Source organism: Schistocerca cancellata, chromosome 11 (assembly GCF_023864275.1).
Source record: "Schistocerca cancellata isolate TAMUIC-IGC-003103 chromosome 11, iqSchCanc2.1, whole genome shotgun sequence".
Taxonomy (NCBI): domain Eukaryota; kingdom Metazoa; phylum Arthropoda; class Insecta; order Orthoptera; family Acrididae; genus Schistocerca; species Schistocerca cancellata.
In genome coordinates this window covers 132,823,428-132,844,714 of record NC_064636.1, presented here as the reverse complement: position 1 = coordinate 132,844,714, position 21,287 = coordinate 132,823,428, and the positions used below count along the sequence as shown (strand labels likewise).

The following is a 21,287-nucleotide window of genomic DNA, read 5'->3' as shown; positions in this document are numbered from 1 at the left end:
GAAGGAGCGTAACACGGACAGCAGAGGGAGACTCGGCCACTGAATCCGTAGCGCAGAGTCCACAGGGGTGGCCTCGGAGAGCGCTGGCACGAAAGCAGCAGCGGTGGTGTAGCTTCAGGTCAGACTGCAGAGAACAGCCCCGCCCGTACGCATCAGCAGCAGAGTGGCGGCAAACGCTGGGACGTTACGGCGTAGCTGAGAGGGGCTGAGCGGACGTACAGGCAGTTGGTTTATTCGGAATGCAGTGTTCTGTCGCGGGAAGCGTGGAGGCTGCTCCGTTCTTGGAGAGAGAGAGAGAGAGAGAGAGAGAGAGAGAATAGTGCACGAGGAGCGGACGTGACTGCTCGCTGCGTCAGCTGCTGGTGTTGTGGGGGGGGGGAGGTCACGTGACGTCGCAGCCGCCGCCCCTCCTCTTCTAGAACAGTCTCTTGCGAGGCTGCGCTCAGTCGCTTTCCTACAGCAGGGCAGGCGTGTTTGTGGACGCAACAGGTAGGACTAGTTACGTAAACATCAATAAACTAACGATCAATTATTAGCCTCTGCACTATCGTCATTATCGGGTCGTTTATAATGAAATCTTCTTCTATAGACGCGCGAATGTTTTCGGATGTTGTTTTACTGGATTCCTAATATTCACGGTTACTAGTGAAATCCTCGTTCGGGGAAAACCCCACTTGATCTCTACCTCGGAGATGCTTTGTCCCATGGCTAGTCCGCCGACTGTAACACCACGTTCCAACTTACTTGACTGTTGTTAACCTGCCGTTGTAGCAGCAGTGACCGATGTGAGGCCAAGCGCAAATTGACTTCCTTTTTTTTCACTCCAGTCACTAATTTTTTAAGAGTTATCGACAGCCATATTGCGCGTCAGAAAACTTTAACAACTCACACAAAGACTGCCAATTCTGTTGGAATTTTGGTTGAATCCCCATAACCCACCGGTATTTTTGACACTGAGCGACTGGAATGGAAACTTGCCAAAGGGTTTTATTCCTTCTCTTGATCTGAGCATGATTTAAATTAATGACGAGCCCTGTTTCAGGCGGAATGATAGGAACATGCCAGATGCTGGTTACTCACATATGGCTTGCAAAACTCAGAATGTGCGATTCGCGAATAAAATAGTTCTTACTGAGAAAAATAAAAAAAATTGATCTGTCGCACAACACAATGGTCAGTGCATTGTCAGCATTTGAGCATAATGCGCACGAAAGTAATGCGGAAGGCAGCCATTTGTGCCTTGTGAGCGATAGTTCGGAAAACATTGTCATGAAAGTAGAGCTGCCTTTGTCAACAATACATTTCAACAAATTAAATATATTTAATTACCACACTCTTTCAGGAAACTCCTACTTTCGTAATAATACCGACATTTTTTTTTATTTGTGTAGCCTGTTGCATAATTAGTTTATTAATGCTGATACTATATATGCAACAATTGAAATCGTTTCTCTCAACACGGCGAGCCAATTAAAACATGATTATTTGTGACTATTTTTCGACTGTTTCTAGCTTACAATGGAAATGTGATGTCCACCTGTACATAGTGTAATGTCTCTTTCTTACATCAATATCCAAATAACGATAGTGGAACTTGCGTACTACATTCCTTTGGACGATTTTTTCCAGATGCACAAAGGAGTCATAACTGTGGAAATTCCACGTTTTCGGCTTTTTGCAACAGATCGTAGAGATACGTCAGCATAACAGGCTCCAAGTAGATAACCGTGTTTTACTTTCCTGCCTTGCCGCTAAATCACGTGATTTTATAATATTCCTTACTTTCTTAATCACCACATTCACGATGAATCGTCCGTCCGTTCTTCCGATCTGAAAACATTGTGGAGGCAGAAAAGATAATCAGAATTGCTAATGGCCCACCAGTTATTGAACTGTGTGCGTTGTTCTTGACGAAAGAATAAACAGTACTTTCACTGGCCATATGCGCCACGCCAAGTGGACATACGGCAGGACTGCCTCCCCGCCCCATCCCTGCCTCAGTGCTCGCGCGGCGCGAGAAACTGTGCCGCAACCAGAGCGCCGCGCGACCTGGCGCAGACGCGCGTCGCGTCCCAGTCGCGTCGCGTCGCAGTTTGAGCGGTCCCATTTGAACCTGTGGAGTTACGAAAACGCGCGCTGCACCGGGTCGCGCTATACGCGTCTTAATTTGCGTCTAGCGTAACAACTGCGCCACACTTGTGTTATATAGGCGTTGCCGACCGCAGCGCCATATTCTGCATGTTTATATCTGTGTTCGAATACGTATACCTATACCAGTTTCTTTGGCGCGTATCAATAGTTTTGAAGAACACCGTCAATAGTGTGTCGGCTATCGATGCTTAAGTAACACTAAGTAGTGGCCTTCCTCTGTTGCGGGGGCGTGAGGCCGTGGGGCGGCACGCGGGGGCAGCGGCTGTGGCCGGCCCGCCTTCCCCGCCTCCCCCACTTCCGCCCCCGCCGCCCACACAGCTGCAGGGCGGCGCGCCTCCCACGCTGGCCTTCTGCCCTGGTGTGAACCACTGCAGACGTGACCGCATGCGTGAATTACGTCACCCGGTCGCGACTGACGTGAGATGGCCATTCTGTGCCGCCACAGAGGCGAGGACAACTTTTCCGCTACTGGAGACCTGCCAGTTCAGCAGTGCGGAAGTACACTTCTCGGCGAATTGCTCTGACGAATTCTTCCGAGAAAGTCTGCCGAGTAATGTGTGTCACGTCGCCAGAAGACGGCGTACAAGTGTTGCCGGAACATCGCTCCGACACGAACGCATTACTCTGGGACTTCCACGTCGAGAAGCCGTGAGTGTCTGTTCCTTACTTTCTGTCGCCCAGTGTTTTCAGCCAACGTGCGAAGTACCTTTTCGGCCTGCTAGATGGCGCTGCCATTGGTCAAACGGATATCAATTGCGTTTTTTAAATAGGAACACTCATTTTTTATTACATATTCGTGTAGTACGAAGAGAAATTTGAATGTTTTAGTTGGACCACTTTTTCCGCTTTCTGATTCATGGCGCTATAATGGTCACAAACGTATAAGTGGTATCACGTAACATTCCGCCAGTGCGGACGGTATTTGCTTCGTGATACATTACCCGTGTTAAAATGGACCGTTTACCAATTGCGGAAAAGGTCGATATCGTGTTGATGTATGGCTATTGTGACCAAAATGCCCAACGGGCGTGGCTTAAGTATGCTGCACGGTATCCTGGACGACAACATCCAAGTGTCCGGACCGTTCGCCGGATAATTACGTTATTTAAGGAAACAGGAAGTGTTGAGCCACATGCGAAACGTCAACCACAACCAGCAACAAATGATGATGCCCAAGTAGGTGTTTTAGCTGCTGTCGCGGCAAATCCGCACGTGAGTAGCAAACTGCGCTGGAATCGGGAATCTCAAAAACGTCGGTGTTGAGAATGTTACATCAACATCGATTGCAAAAAAATGGCTCTGAGCACCATGGGACTCAACTGCTGAGGTCCTAAGTCCCCTAGAACTTAGAACTACTTAAACCTAACTAACCTAAGGACATCACACACATCCATGCCCGAAGCAGGATTCGAACCTGCGACCGTAGCGGTCACGCGGCTCCAGACTGTAGCGCCCAGAACCGCACGGCCACTGCGGCCGGCAACATCGATTGCACCCGTACCATATTTCTGCGCACCGGGAATTGCATGGCGATGACTTTGAACTTCATGTACAATTCTGCCACTGGGCACAAGACAAATTACGGGACGATGACAGATTTTTTGCACGCGTTCTACTTAGCGTCATTCACCGACAGCGGTAACGTAAACCGGCATAGTATGCACTACTGGGCAACGGAAAATCCACGATGGCTGGTACAAGTGGAACATGAGCGACTTTGGCGGGTTAATGTACGGTGCAGCATTATGGGAGGAAGGATAATTGGCCCCGATTTTATGGATGGCAATCTAAATTGTGCAATGTATACTGATTTCCGATGTAATGTTCTACCGATGTTACTACAAGATATTTCACTGCATGACACAATGGCAATGTACTTCCAACTCGATGGATGTCCGGCACATAGCTCGGCGTGCGGTTGAAGCGGTATTTAATAGCATATTTCATGACAGGTGGATTGGTCGTCGAAGCACCATACCGTGGCCCGCACGTTCACCGGATCTGACGTCCCCGGATTTCTTTCTGTGGGGAAAGTTGAAGGATATTTGCTATCGTGATCCACCGACAACGCCTGACAACATGCGTCAGCGGATTGTCAATGCATGTGCGAACATTGCGGAAGGCGAACTACTCGCTGTTGAGAGGAATGCCCTTACACGTATTGCCAAATGATTTTGAGCATTTATTGCATTAATATGGTATTTACAGGTGATCACACTGTAACAGCATGCATTCTCAGAAATAAGATCACAAAGGTAGATGTATCACATTAGAACAACCGAAATAAAATGTTCAAACGTACCTACGTTCTGTATTTAATTTAAAAATCCTACCTGTTACGAACTGTTCGCCTCAAATTGTGAGCCATATGTTTGTGACTATTACAGCGCCATCTATCACAGAGCGAAAAAAGTGGTCCAACTAAAACATTGATCTCTCTTTACGTACTACACGAATATGTAATAAGAATGGGGGTTCCTATTTAAAGAAAAAAAGGCAGTAGATATCCGTTTGACCTATAGCAGCGTCATCTGTTTTCCTCCTTCAAGCTAGACAAGTTTCGTTTTTTTGTCGTTTTTTCCTTTGTCGCTTACTTCGTGTGATATTTGGCCCGGTCTCGATCAATGGACCACTCTGTGTGTGTGTGTGTGTGCGCGTGTGTGTGTGTGTGTGTGTGTGTCACAATGACAGTTACCTTTTAATTATTTTCCTTAATTGTGCTTCATATTTTAGGAATAAATGCAACGTAATTCGTGGGATTTCGGTCTAAGAATGTAGGCGTCGCCTGACGTACGTCATGCACACCTTAGGCCGTAAAATGCTGCGTAATGTGCCGCTGAGGTGTCGAAATCTTTCTGAAAGCTGAAGATACCGTCGTGTTGTATTTCCAGTCTAGTCTAAACGTGCTCGGAGCTGCAGACACGGAATGTCGGCTATCCGGTGACACAGTGACTCCGCAAAGTGTTCTTCTAATACGTGATCGTATGTTTAAGGGTGTGTAAAGGGCCGAAAACTGGCGGATTGAAACGAAGCAGGTACAAGCACGTCCTTATTGATCAGTGAAAATGAGTATGCTATAAAGAAACACAGGTTTGCTCCGTGAATAAACACGTTTGAGCATTCAGAAGTACAGATAGGCAATGTAAGACGCAAAATCAGTATTCGTCTGCAGTACTGTAGATCACACTTTGAACATAGAATGTTGTTAGTAGGGCCTCCTTTCCTCCTATAATCGCTGGCATTCTTGCTTGGAGTGGATTTCACCAGAGATTCTGTTGTTTGCACTGTAATTTTACGGAATTCCTCTTGGAGAGCGGTCTGTCGATCAATTCTATTGGATATCTGACGTGATGATTTCGTCGAGCAAACGCCACAAATTGTCGATAGGATTAGTGTCTGGGGTGTCTGCATCCAGTGTTATACAACAGCCATAGTTAGAGCAGTACGTTTTGAATTAATGTCTAGTGTGAAAATATAATACCCATATGATTCACAGTATTGTTTTTAGGGTATTTATGGTACATCTTGTGGTCCATAATGCCGTCAATGAGCACCTTCACACATGTACTGAAACCATGTGTAACTGGTGCCGTTACATTTCTCTGTTCAAATTCAGAATTCTTTTTTCTCCACGCTGTTACGCGCCGTTTACACGTAAACAGCTCACATCCATTCTCGTCAGTAAATACAACCTTCCTGCAGAAATCAAACGCACCTGATTTACGTTCCCTTTGAAGTGGAACTCGCTTTCTTCTATTCACTTCACTTTACTGACGTACGGTTTTCTGCGGGCTGTTCGTGCAGAAACGGGCCTTCGTGTACGCACACGAAAACCAGTAGCGAGGTGTGGGGCGCTCAGTTTCGAATTCCTGATGACTTCTCTCGAAGTAGCTGCCGTTTCTCCATCTCGGACAGAACTGCAGCACGACCGGTTCGCGATTTGTTTTCGTACTTTCTGCTCCGATTGAACCTGTGTATAATACTCGTAACTGTACTGCTGTGTGTACCGGCGGTTTCTCCAAAACATTTTCCTCGTCGAAACAACCTGAGGCACGTATCTGTTCGTTTATAGTTTCTCAACGCTCTCGACCTACATGGCGTGAGTATGGCTGAACGGCTCCCAGACCGGAGGGGCGGCTGTTCGCTGGGCTGCAGGGAACACGGACGAGCGCGGGAGGCCGTGTGTCGGCCCAGTGGGGGGGGGGGGGGGGGGGGGGGGGGGGACTCGTCTGGCGGTCTTACGTAGCGTGCGTTTGGTCGCAAATAGAGGTGAAGACCGGTTTATTGCCAAGTGTAGAAATCAGCCGACGTAAGGAAATAGTTACTATTCGTTTCGCAGCAATATTTGTATGGCTGTGTTACAGTCTATGCGCCACGGTCGGTCGAATAGTTTGTGGAGTGACTGTACTTGTGGTCACAACACGTTCCACGAACGACGCCCTGTTCTCCGAACTGTGGTACCTTTGTTTACAAAAAGATGTTGCAACTTTTCCCGGTAGCAATACGTCACATTCAGTGTAAAGAGCGGTGAAGTGCATACTATTCTAATTACCAATATGTGCTCAGTTTACTCTGAAAAAAAAAGTTGCTCTAGTGACCCGAAAAGGCGGCAACGTGTATCTCACACTGTTACTCGGGCTATGCAGGCAGAATAGATCCAGCTTGCTACTAAATGGCCGAATAGAAATGAAAGAAAATTAAGAGTTCGCTCAGAAGTGCTCAGTTACGAAACAAATGTTACTCCTGTTTAGAAGTGAAACCGTGAAAGAAAGTACAGCCGAAGAAATAGGTAGCATACTTCGGACTTGGTCTTCTTCTCAATAAAATTGCCTCGTGTTTAATGTACGGAGCCCTGGAATGCAACCGATGTGATACTGTCCTAATTACCGACGGATGGTACCGCGGAGGACATTAGTATCAACTAAAATACCATGCTCAACACGATGTTTCGGCTCTTATGCAGTTTATAGTGTCCATGCGCTGATCACCAGAAAAGTGCCTATTTTTGAAGGGAACGCGTATTTCTCAAGATATAAGCATAAATATGCACGGAATACCAAAAAAGTACTTATTTTCATATGAATGCAAAAAAAAGATCAATTAACTGTCTGATTTGACCAACTTACCAATATGCTGCAGACTCTTCAATATATTTCTTCACAGACTTTACCCATAGGTAAAGCTTATAGTTTCATACATCCTAACCATGATAGCTGTAGTTGGCTTTGCATATTGTTGCATATGGTATATGTCCCTGTTGCTCACAGTTATATATCTTGATCAGCGCGCCCAACAACCTATATTTTTCTGTTGAGGCTGTCTGTTTTGAAGTATCATATATCACTGTGTGTGCCAAAATGGCGAGAAATTTTCGAGATGTGACTTTGTAATGGAAGATTTATACCATGTTACGGAGAACACCTAAAGCTCTATACAATGGGCTAGGCAACAAGGTCTTTCGAAGAACGATATGGTGTGTGAAAATGGGAATTGTGTTGGATACACAGGAGAAAACTATAGGGAAAGATGGCGAAATTTGGCGCTGCTCCGTTGGCAGGGCCTGCAGAATGAAATGTTCTGTCAGAAAAATGTCATTTTTTGCTGGCAGTCATTTAGACATTTCTAAAGTTTTGCGACTGTCTTACATGTGGGCTTTCGAACTCAATAAGCAAAAATTTTTAATGAGGGAGCTCAAAATTGGCAGTGAGCAGACTGTGGTCGATTGGTGCCAATTTTGTAGGGATATCTGCCATGAATATTTCGTAATTGAGCCAATAGTTTTGGGCGGCCCTGGCCGTACTGTTGAAATAGACGAGAGCTGCTTCTTCAGGAGAAAGTAAAGGTCATAGTGTGCGGGAGCAATGGGTCGACGTTGAGGGAAAGCAAAGCTTTATGGTTGCTGTGCCACGTCGTGATGCTACCCATTTGCTGCAACAGTATGTTTTGCCCGGAACCACAGTAGTTTCCGATTTGTGGCAAGCTCACACCACCGCAGGGAACATGGGCTTAGAATCATCTGTCAATCTTTCGCTTTATTTTGTCGATCCCTTAACAAACGATACCACAAATCACGTGGAGTCAGTCTGGCAAAAAGCTGAAGAAAAAAATAAAAGTCAGTTTCGGAACTGACCGTGCTCTGCTGAGTAAGTACCCGGCGGAATTTCTCTGGCGTCAACGTTTTGGGGAAAATCCATTCCACAGTCTCATTGAGCGTGTTCGAAAAATCTGTCGCAATGTCGCAAATTAACTTGAGGTAGCTGTTTTTATCTAATCTGTGATTCGAGCTTTAATGTATACCTGTGCAAAATAAACAAATACGATTTTTTGAGAATTTTGTTATTAATTCCATCTTTTTTGCAAAAAAACAATACATCATTTCTGATAAAAAAAAAGTTTTTGAGACAGTTAATTGATCTATATAAACGCATCAGATATGATTGTAACACACAATTTTTGAAATAAAAAAATGTTTTGGTATTCCGTGCATATATGTGCAGATACGCGTTTCCTCGAAAAATAGGTACTTTGCTCGTGATCAGCGCATGTACCCCCTAAACTGCAGAAGTGCCTATTTTTCTTCATAATACTACCCGTTTATGCCTGTTCCGCTCGCGAATGGCGAATGGGTAAGGTGGTGGTCTGTAAGCGTCTGTATTGGCTGCAGTTTCCGGATTTCGTGCTCGCGCTCATTTCGCTGCAAGCCCGCAAGTCTGGAGGAGGCGCGCTGGCGCTGCGAAGCAGCAGTCTGGCCGCAGGAAGCGGGCGTCCGTGTCCGCGCACCGCGGGTCAGGTAACTGCGTGTCGGCAGCTCAGGGTCAGCCGGTGACGTCAGCGGCCGCGCCGGCAGAGAAGTGCGCAGCGGCGAGGTCGAGAGTGCGCCAAGTACCCTCCTCCACACACCGCAACGTGATGCAGGCGGTTACTCAGTTTTACTGCACTCCCCATCACAGTATTAATTCGGTACCACTTCCCGTTTAGATTTGGTTGTTGCACGAGACATGTGTTGCAATAGAGCAATTAACGAATTACGGTTGCGCGGATGAGAGTATACTATTGGATTCACAATGGTAGATTCCGTACGCTTCATATCTTCGAGAGCGATGTTTCACACTGGTGCGGAAAACACCGGGCCATAAAAAAATGTGTAAGCCACATGAAGTTTTCAGGTGGAAGAATGTTTCCTTCAGCTCATATGAAAGATGTGATTGTTCGTATGTTGGCATAGTTTGACAACACAAATTGTATCGTTTTTCGTTCCGGTTATAAAAGTGGTTCGTCGATTGCGAGTCAGCCTCTCCTCTCCTTCCCTGTCCTGCACTGCTCCCTCGCCACTGAGTTCACGACGCTCCCAGTAAAGTCCCCCCCCCCGGTGGAGATGAGCTGAGGTGACCAAGAGAAGCAAGTAGCAGACTCGGCCGGGAATCGAACCCGGCTACGCCGACCGCGAGAGCACGGGCTGGTGCGCGCTGCTCGCTGCTGGCCCTGCGCTGCGCCCCCCCCCCCCCCCCCCCCCGTGCTGCACGTACTCACCCTCCCGGGATTCTAGTTCGTTACTCGTGTAGCGATGTCTGGACGAACGCCGGACATTTGCCACTCCTGCCCCTTCGCCAGGTAGCGACCCCTCAGGTTAAGGGTCGCCCTTCCTCGTACTTCTTCTGTTCGCTTTCAAACCGCCGTCTCCACATCTTACTCGATTCAACCAGTACGTAAGGGACCTTCTTCTTCGACATCTTGGCCGAATACAGAGCTTCTTTTCCGAAATCGAAATGTTTATAACTTTTGGGAAACGAAGGCAATTCCGACGCTTATGTAGTATGTAATTCGTTCTGCCAAGTATAAATACAGATTCCTCCGTCTGTACGGTAGCTTCCTTTCGCGCTTACCGATTGCGATAGAAACAGTGCGTCGCCATGGGAGCAACAAGAAAGGAACGACGTAATGTAAGGTCAGTATTGCCTCACGTGTTCCAATATTTCTACGGAAATACTACTACACACGTAGTAACTAAAGCTATAACAAACTTCCCGCAGTTCAGCTGCCTATCTATCTCCTCGACGCAATTTTGGGCAAAGAACTTGAGAAGGATGTGAAACGAATGCGCCGCTGTCGGGCAGCAGTTGGGACCCCGCGGCTGTGCGCCCTGTACACGCCGCAGTCAGGTCTCGCCGCCCGTCGCCAGCTCAGCGTTACACTGCGTGGCGCGCGGCGGACTCCTGGGAAACTTCCCTGACGTAGCCGCTGCCAAGAACGGACGACATGTCCGCTCAGCGGTCTCGAATGGCGATTTGGCAACTGGCATTTCTGTCCGGTAACACCTCGACACGTGTACATCAGTTATACTTTAACAGGAGAACATGTAATACACAGCCTTTACGTGATGAAATCGCGCAGTTTTTATAACTTGGTGAAACACTTCATTACAGTGCCAACTACAGCTTTTCTCTGGCGAAATCTCTGGTCCAGGCGTAAAAGAACCTCGCGTCATGTTCTCCCAGTTGATCGTTTTGTGCGGCAATCCGCAGTCTCCAACACCGTGTGGTTAGTGGCAGCTGCAAAAGCTAAGCTCGGAAGTTTGCCAGCAGTAACTGATACTTGCAGAGGTAACGCTCTCGTATGCCGCCATGACATTTTGCGCCATTACATTACGGCAAATCGAACAGACAAGTGCGACTTTTTCACGAATTTTTTTGTTCGCACGTAATTTCAAACGCAAACCCGCCGCATCCGACACAGCTTGTTCGGGAAGGTGAGAGTAAACGCCGTCCACTCCTGTGTTTCCTCTCTGTTAAGCCAGCCGATCTGACTGCCACTTGGCAGAAACGATTACAGGTTCGTGCCATTGAGGAACGAGACCTGTCGTAAAGCCGCCACAGAGCAGCTGTTTCGACGCCCTCGGCACGGCTGGAAACCCGCAGCGCTGGCCGCGCCACGAGGGAACCGACCCAGAATTCAGAGCGCTGTCAGCAGCGGGCAGCAGCCGCTCCGAGCCACCGCTACATAGGGATCCGTTACAGTACTCAGCTGCATAGCTGTTTGCAAGGTTTTAATTCGAGTTAAAAGTACTTGTGGAAGGGAATCCAAATCCTTTAACGATACCTTCTAACACGAAGATATTATAGAACACGGCAGCCCAATTCCGTCTTCGTGTGTGATGTTACACAGAAATTTTTATATGGAAGAAAAGGGAGAGGTAAATATTACATCCTTCCCCTCGAAGTGCAATGCGGCTGTCGAGAATTGCGGTAAGCTTTCTTGCCCGGGCGGTGGGGGGGGGGGGGGGGGGGGTGCGGGATTGAAAGTGCTGGGAGGAGGGGGGGGGGCGTGACGTCAGAGCCGCGTCCGGTTCTGGAACAGCGGCTGGATCATGGAGGCGGAATGAGTGGAGACGGACGGCGCTGCAGACTGACGCTGTAAGTTGTTCGAAGTCAGTGGGCGGGGCTGCTGTCATCTTGGATCCCACGAAAATATTACGGTTCTGGCCGCAGTACTGTAATTCCTTTTTGTTTATACACTTCGAATAACCGAGAAGACAAGTATGTGCTCTGAAAAGCGTCCTTTTGTAATCCATTTCTATTCACTTTCATTGTGTTTGTGTCGATAATTGATAAAACCAGAACTCCAAAAGCAATGATTGATAGTTTAGACTCACCGATTTGTATTCGTTGCATTTTCAAGTCAAATGCAAATTTTAAATGTTCAAGTTTGGAAGAAACTTACCTTATTTCCTTTGGTGTCCCATAGATGTATGCAAGGACGATTTAAACAAGCCAGCTGTCTTGTCAACAGAGTGAAAGATTCTTTAAATTGCGAAGGCAGTGAACAGAATTCGAGATTGTCAGGCCCATTGTAATTTACACGTCTGCCTTGTTCTTAAATTGTACGTAGTAAGTGACATTCAGTGTGGTGAATAACAGCAATTTACAGGGTAACACGACAGCACAGTGCTTAATGTAATTATCTAAGTAGCCTGGACTTAGATAGGGAACTTTGCTGTAACAAATATCCAACCCTTTAAATACTTACAATTCAACCACTGTAACAGGTGTTCCACACATTTCACTGAATATTCAATTAACTACTTGTAGTTACATTACTTTAGTATTAAAACTATCGCATTTAAAACATTGGTCTCCATTTCCAGGATATTTCCTGCCAGGACTTTCCAGTTACTTGGGAGTAAGCAAACACTGAAGACCAAGTGCATCGCTCACTTCCACAGAGCTGTTCGCGTTGGATTGACAGGAAGTCTAAAGTCAAATCACGGAAATAAAACCATACTGTAAAACTTTACAGTTCATCAGAATTTCAGGTATGTATAAGGAAATAGCACTTAAATAAGTCCACTTACGAATGAAATGTGATCTGTTTAGACTTTAGACTACAATCAGAACGATGCAAGCCGACATTTTTCCTCTTATTTTTACCTCCATGGGCAGCGGCGAATGCCCTCTCCACAGCAGAGCAGGTTGTGTGTGTGTGTGTGTGTGTGTGTGTGTATGTGTGTGTGTGAGCGCACGCAGCAGCAAGGAACGTACCTCTGTCGTGGACACAGATTTTTGTAAGACGTGAAATTATTAACCTGTTACAATAGGTTTTAAAATCTTTTAATGCGTATCTATTTCAGATGATGGTGTCCAGCCTGAGATCAGTTTGAAACTGTAATGTTTGGAAGATACAGGTTGGCTGGTTGGTTTGCGGGAGGGACCAGACGAGGTCGTCGCTCCCATCGGATTTGCGGAGGAAGGCGAACGAAGTCGGCCGCGCCCTTTCAAAGGAACCGTCCCGACATTTGCCTGAAGCGATTTAGGGGAATGGCGGAAAACCTCAATCAGGATGGCCGTGCGCGGGTTTGAACCGTAGTCCTTCCGAATACGAGAACATACAGGGCGTCCGGAAGTGCGCTGCTTAATACACTATTTCTCTCTTCTGAAGCATAACAAACAGTCGTTGAAACGTGGACAATGAAAGTAACGTAAACTCAATGCTTGAAGAAACTGGCGTCCAAATTTTCTATTTACCATTCGATTTAATAACTGAGTAATACATTTTTGCCAGCGACGAAAAGTTTCACAAACAGTAATGAAAACATAGCACAAATGTAGGTTACGGTATATTTATAACAGTCTTCAATCGTAGAGAATACTGTCGTTTTCAGATGACACTTTTCCCTTGCACACAGAAGCACTTACTCAGAATTTCTCTTGCACAGATGGTAACCGTAGCTTCCACACGTTAAGTCGCTTTCTGTGGTCTTTATCTCTGGCTCTCTGCTTAACTGCGTTCTTGAAGCGTGTGTAGCATCTGGCTTTCTCCTAGTTGGTTCTTCATTTGGAACAGGAGTAACTTAAATAACCTCTAGCTTCTTTCCGGGTGTGCCTCTTACAGCGTAAATGATGGGCATATGCAGTCCTTTCATGTCCTCGAATCGTTGTTCAAAAGTTACAATCCTAATTCGCGCATCTGCAGTTCTCTGCCGTTCGTTGCGCCGAGGCACACCCACGCTGGACGTTGTGTTAAGAGCCGACCGCAGCCACGGCAAGCAGACTGCAGAACACACGCCTCCCGTCCCTGGCGTTTGGTCTGCAGCACCCACTCCTCCCTAAGGTTTTTCCGGGTTTTCTTCTTCCGTGCATCAAGTTGTCATTCCTGGCAGCAAATTTTTCTTCACTTTCTCCTTTGTGATTCAAGTATAACTCTTACTGGAGGCTTACTGGTCGGTAAATCTGCGAATGCAAACCTGGAGGAATACACCTCTTTGCCTGCTGCCATCTAAGCTCTTTCGGTGTGCGTTTCGTGTTGCATTAGGAAGTCCCAGCTGAGAGAAGCCTGTAGTCGTGTGACAGAGACGGTGGGCTGTGGTGTCGCAGCCTGTATTCCTTTCCTTACCGGCTCCACCGGTGCCTCCAAACTCTCTCTCAGCACGGCGTCCGCAGCCGCGCCTGCTCTCCCTTCGTTTCTGTTGTGTATCACTCAGCTGCACTACCGAACGTGCTAACGTGTGCGCCAGGTTTGTCTTCGGGGAAAGCGTTAAATGGCAAGACACAACATCCCGTCAATTGTATTGTGACGCCCACCTTGCGAATATACCGTTCACTTCTTCGAAGACTGTGGCAAATATCCAGGTAAGCTCTCATTTTAATTAAAATTCAGAACAAAGCGTCTGTTTCAGAATCGGTAACGGGAGATTCATTTCCTCATTCAGATTCTTCTGTTGTAGGACCGCAATTTTCCTAACAATTTCGAGAGTGAAATTTTTTTGAATGGTTCACACACACATACCTCTCGCAGCTGTAGTTACTCGCTGAGGTTCGTGGACCAAGTTGGCAAACTCACTTTTCACAGACTCCGGGATGCTTCTTCGGGATGCGCTCTACCAGAACTTGTAGCGTATTTGGAGTGTTACCTGTGTGGATTGTTTCTTCGTTGTCCTCCATTTCTTTTTCATTTGCATTCTCTCCAACTTGTATGTAATGTGACTCGTAATCTCGTAACGCTCATAATTTTTCGACTCCTGAAAAGTTAAGCGTGAATTTCTGCCTCGTCCAGGCAAATCTATCTTACAAGAAACACGTTTGGTTTATTGTGACAAACTGCTGCTATTAATGGTCAGTAATAAATCAGCTACGAAAATGAAAGTAAACAATTACATGTTCAAAAAGGCGTTGCAAAACTTAGATTTTAGGTTGCCGAATGAAATTAAGACCTAATTGGAGTTGTCACAGGTGATGCCAACACTGTGCAAAATACGTCCTTGAGCACAACTTACGTTTTTGTCGTCCTTATTCGACATTGTCAAATCGGAAGGCAGGGTGATATGTTATGTTAAAATGTGTCTTTAAGAACCGTAGTTCAAGGTCGTTAAAACTCCTTCGTAACTGATGGTTTCAGAACGTTGACCAACCATCGTCAGATCTAAAATGCAGAAAATAGCATAGGAGATGAAGAATAACATACACATTTTATATTTAAACTTCCATTGTTTCATACGTACAAAAAAAAATTGCTGCCTAATTATGTCAGGCATGAGGCATTAGACATCGTCACGATTGATTGTGCTGACTCGCTGACTTGTTGAAACGTTATTTTAACGCCGTTCTGCTCATTTTTCGTCAGACGTAGCGGTAGCGAGTGCGTATGCGTACCGTCTCAAGTCGAGTGCTGACGTAGCCAAAAGTCGGTGGCTTCGGTTACATAATGTACGACGTCAGCTACGCAGGTCTCCCGTAGTCACAGTGTCTGAGCGCAGTGTGACGTCAGTGGTGACCACAACGCAGTGCGTGTGTGGATCTAAAGGCCTGGCCACACAGAATCCGTCAGCGGCCAGGGAGGTTAGTCAGCTGTTACAGGGTGGAAGGGGCCGAACCGCATTATTAAGCTTGCGTGCGTAGCGCGATTGTCTTGGCGTTAAGACGGTTTGGAATCTTCACCCGGGACACGTTATCTCTGTGCGAGGAAATGAGTAGCTCGCACTAGCGATACGAAATGGCACCAAGAAGACGAGATGTTGAGTGCACGACATTAATAGCGAGAGAGAAAGCTTAGGAGAATAGCATCGTCTGTGTATTGATCTAGAGTCTGACGAAGATAGGTTCTTCAAATATTTTCGTACGTCGCGAGGATGTTTCGAGGAAATGCATCGCCTGATAAAAAGGTAGCACCGAGAAGTGCACAACGAACTGAAGATAGCCAATTGATACAAGGCACAGACTAGCCATTTGTTTGAGGTAAGTTTTACCATTTGTGACCTCTTTGTGCTTGAAACAAAAGTCATATAATTTATTCCATTTCAGTTTTGCTGTATGATATGAAATGTTCGGCGGAAGAAAGTGCTGTCCCACTACGTAGTTACGAGTGGAGTGATAAATTTATCTGCAGTGTTTACGAATACAGCAAACGATAGTAGCATCTGGTTCCGTATGTTCCGCTAGAGAGAACTTTCTACTTAACAAATTGCTTTGTTTCATTGTATTCGAAACATTGTCATTGAATTTAAACAAACATATCTTTGGTCGTTAACTTATCTATTCGTTCTATCGGCATAATTTATTTTAATCTTTTCAATATACTCGACTACAGGCGACAGTCACCAGACTGTAGCTTTTTCTTCTCGGTTAGGACGTTCGACAGTCTCAGAAATTGTGAAACAAGTCAGCCAGGCAATGTGGACTGTTCTACAACCCAAGTATTTACCTACTCCTACAACAGAGACGTGGAAGAAATCTGAAGAAGGATTTCTAGAAGTTTGGGGGTTTCCGAACTGCCTCGGAAGCATAGGCGGAAAGCGTATCAGGTTAAAATGCCCGAAGGATAGTGGATCCCAGTTCTTCTGTTACAAACAATTCTTTTTCGCTGGTTCTCCTGGCGATCGTTGATCCATACTACGGGTTTACAGTAGTTGATATTGGAAATTACGGACGTCACAGTGACAACACTATTTCTGAGCATTCAGCTTTCTGTCAAGAGTATATCGAGGGCAAAAGTATTCTACCTCCAAATCAGGATCACGTGTATCGTACAAAAAGTTGTTTTGCCTCACCTCCTCTGTAAGTCTTTCCGTGTCCACGATGCGTGCAGCACGAGCTGCGAGACAAAAACCGCCTCACGCCGCTGCTTCCAGTGTGACCGCAGAGCAGCTGAGTGCGCAGGCAGCCGCTCCGGCTTGCGGCGAGTCTGTGACCTGTGGCGACCCGAGCCGCGCTCTGAGGGACCGCCGCCGTACGACAGTGCGGCTCGAGGCCGCAGGCCGCGTTCTGTCTGGCGGCGCATCGCTGGCAACGCCGCACACGCCTCGCCTCGGCTGCAGTGTAGTGGAGGTGGGCCAGACGGTTACTCTGGAGCAACCGTTATCACAGTTCCAGTTACTCTTTGATAACCGTTATGTTTAACGGTTAATAATAACTGCCAAGTTATTTTTCGCTAGCGAATACCGAATACTCAGAGGGGCTACAGGTAAATAACGACATAGTTGGAATCCTTCAGTTTAGTTATCAGTATAACTGCTAGTAATGTGAAATGGCAGGAATGTCGTGTGGATCGTGTCATAACCTTAGCTTATTAACTCCGGGTACATTTTAGTCGATGTTAGAACAATTATTAGTGTTTCATATTATATGTTTGTAGGTTATCGGTCGCTATTAGAAATATTATCTTCGCAGCTGCAACAGAAAGTACGCGAAACTTCGCCACAGCACTGTTCAAGTAAAATGTTAACAACGTGCGTTTTTGAGTATGAATTAATATGTAAACTGAATACTGCAGGTTAAATTCGAAGCTTAATTTCCTGTGCTGCTCACTTAATAGAATAAGTGTACAGCCTTGTAATACAACAAAAAATATACGCAATGTGACAGATTCGTTTACTCCTGTCATGTAAAAGATAGTCCTATTGGGGAAAGTGTGAGTGCGCTAATCCAAGTTTTATGTGAGATTTGGAAACTGCTCGATTTCTCCAGCTACAACATGTTTGTAACATATGAAGACACGCAGATCGAAAGCGTTGACAGTGTTACATTTCTTGCACTACAACTCGATAATAAATTCAGTTTGGAAGGGCATACCACATTTTTTCACTCTATTATTTCATAAGGGAGCATACTCTGCGGTAACTCATCAAAGGTAGCAAAAGTTTTTCGCATGTAAAAGCGTATAATAAAAATCGTTTGTGGTATAAATTCGAGAACATCATGTAGGAACCTGTTCAAGGCACTTTGTATTCTAACCACTGGTTCTTAGTATAATTATTCCTTAATGAAATTTGTTACAGGTATTTCCAACCAATAGCTCAATACATAATATCAGTACTATAAATAGGAACAGCAATCTACATAAAGACCTAAAATCACTTACCTTGGTCCAAAAATGGTACAATATTCAGGAACATGCATTTTCAATAAACTGCCAGCAAGTCAGCAACCATTAAAAACTCGGTTTCAGATAAAGCACGGTTTACAGTGTGTTTGAAAGACTTTTCGATACGGAAGTGTCTGATTCCACCCGTCTGCTTTGGCCCAGGACGTCGTCAATATGCCGGAAATGGCTATTTTAAGTGTGTCTATGACGTGACTACATACACATAGCAACAAACACGAAGATACATATAAATAATACAATAATATCTCCCACCAAAAATACAATCAAAACAACGGGACAACTGCGGGAAGTTGGGGGTTTTAGGGTGAGGACAAGCTAGTAAAAAAAACCACACCATGATCCCAAAACACAAAATCAAGAACAAAAATAAAAAAATACAGCATTCCGCTACACCAACAAAAATCTGCAGGAATCTGACACTTCCCTTGAACAATGTAGGTGAACCGTAGGTGACCATACCAAAACACCAATACCCACAACTAAAAGTACGAAAATTGGAATCGGACATTTCCCTTGACCTACATTGGTCAACCTCAGATGACGATACCAAAACATCAACACCTACAACTATGAAAATGGGAATCGGTCATTTCTGGTGACTTATATAGGTCCACCACAACTACTGATGCCAAACAGCCAACACCTACAACTGCGAAAAATAAAACCACAATCCCAAAAATCCACAAATCAAACATCCCTACATAAATTAAATCACATTCAGTACTCCATAAATACACAAAACATGACATCTAGAAAAAAAGAAATTAATTACCACCAGCAAATTCCGGCACTGCCCCCCCCCCCCACCCCACTCAGAAAAACCAACTCATAAACACCGTGCCGTAATGACATTCACACACCACAACACCTTTTTACGTCGAAGCAGACGGGTGGAATCGGACGCTTCCATTAATCACCCCTCCTTCTACTCTGTAGATGAATATCGTAACAGAGACTGACAGACCAGCTTAGGTAAAAATTCTGCTATATTTCAGTTTTGACAGCACTTGGTTGCAACAACAGTTCAAGATAGGGTATTCTGTGTATGATAAATTTATTCTGACAGTGTATCAATTCTGTAAATATTAGCAGTTACTGTAATATATTCACATATTTTGGCAATCTCCTGACAAATGATGAGGATAATAATTATTATATTCAACTGTATTATGTTATACTTTCTGACATGTTATTTGTCATTCGCGATGGCCAGCGGCTATTTCCGAAGAAGTACGTAACGTAAATATTTGTTAGCTCCAGTAACTATCGTCTCTGAAATGTCACCGGGGTCTAAGACTGGAGTCACTGTGGCAGGAACACAGACACACAGTTATTTTCCGTTACCAACTTCCAGGTTACCTGTAGTGGTAGCCCGATAACTGCCAGAGAGCGAGAACGATAACTGCCAGAGGAGAATACCGATCTCTGATAGTTATTTCCATAGTCGCTCGAATTCCTTATGGTAACTCTCCTTGTACTACCGGTGCAAACTAAATTAACACATAAGGCGGTGGCTCAAGGGATCGACTGTGCTTGTTGATGCCTGTACTGCAGCTCCTATCAGCCGCCGCTCGGACATTAACGTTATTTGTTTGTGCTAAAAGTAACGAAGGCCCACGAAATAGTACACAGTTCTTATCAACAGATGGCGCGCAGTCTCACAGTTATTCCCGTGGCCTACAGAACGCCTTCCAAATGGTCTACCCTCTCCTTAGTTCCTAGCCAGATCTCCGATGAGTTGATGCGAACGCGTAGTACGATCTTCGGTCAACAGATGGCGCGATGCACTGTTGAGACTAGACAGTTATTGAAATAACTGCCAGAATCCGAGTAACGGTTATCGCAGTAACCGTTACTTCTATCTGTTACGTTACTTTCTGCCACCTCTATGCAGTGAAAGGCGGCGCTGGTGGGCAACCGAGCCGTGGCTCTGTAGGAACACAAAGGACTGCAATGTAACCAACTCCCTACCAGGTCTGCCTTACAAGGGGTGCGAGAAACTGGCCGGTTTCCACAATCTGTAGTAACCAGTTCACCGAAGCTGTTTGTAAATTTGTACAAAACAAGGTCATTATAAAAAAGGAAATTAATACGGTCACAATGGAAAGCAGTGCAATATTTTAAGATACAGGAAAAGTACGAGGGCTATCGGCAAAGTACATTACGTTTTGGAATAAAATATAAATAATGTATTGGAATTTTTTTTTTATTATATACATACGAAAGCCACACTGAAATACTACTTTTCTACATAGTTGCCATTTAAATTAAGGCACTTACCGTAGCGATGGACGAGCTCTGAAATTCCTTCGTCGTAAAATTCGGCCGCCTGCGCTTTCAACCACGTGGTCACCTCTTCTCGAAGCTGTGCGTCGTCATCAAAACGCTGCGTAGCCAACCACTTCTTCATTGCTGGGAATAAGTGGAAGTCGCTCGGTGCCAGGTCGGGACTGTACGGCGGATGAGGAAACAACTCCCACTTAAAAGATTCGAGAACTTCACGAGTGGCATTTGCCGTGTGGGCCCGGGCGTTGTCGTGAATCGGCAAGATGTTTGAGTCCAACTTTCCCCTGCGCTTGTTTTGTATCGCTCTTCTGAGGTTGTGCAGAGTTTGGCAATACCTTTGAGAGTTTTTGTAGTGCCTCTTTCCAGGAAATCCACAAAAATCACACCTTCTTCTGTCCTAAAAGAAGAGGTAACCACGTGGTTGAAGGCGCAGGCGGCCGAATTTTACGACGAAGGAATTTCCGAGCTCGTCCATCGCTACGATAAGTGCCTTAATTTAAATAGCAACTATGTAGAAAAGTAGTATTTCAGTGTGGCTTTCATCTGTATATAATAAAAAAAATTTCCAATACTTTATTTATTTTTAATTCCAAAACGTAATGTACTTTGTGGATAGCCCTCGTATATGCAATACTACTGATAACAAATTTTTATCCACAACATTGAGTATTAAAGCGAGTATTAACGTAACCTGAAGTTCAGATGCCAATTACAATCTGAGTTGTAAATGGCTTCAATCAGAAGCGAGTAAACAGATGGATAAAGCCTCATGGCTAAAATTGAGACATTATACGATGCATTTATGACGGTTACCACTTCATGAATGTAATCATACTACGTCACATCTAGGTATTTGCTATAAATTATACACCAAAACCGAGACATACATTGCGTGTCAAAACACTAGTCAACTGATAAACTTTAAGCATTTTCTGTTGGTCATACAGAGGACGACCGCGTATGTTTATCCCAAATGAGTC

General features: G+C 45.3%; 1 protein-coding gene across 1 annotated transcript in view; it reads left to right on the top strand.

The window, feature by feature from the left end:
• Positions 1 to 463: 463 nt before the first annotated feature.
• Positions 464 to 21,287, top strand: part of LOC126108690 (poly [ADP-ribose] polymerase tankyrase-1-like) — a 41,669-nt gene continuing 20,845 nt past the window's right edge. Inside the window, exon 1 of the mRNA XM_049914007.1 lies at positions 464 to 489. The gene's annotated coding sequence lies outside the window, so the exon portion shown is untranslated. The remainder of the gene's footprint in view (positions 490 to 21,287) is intronic.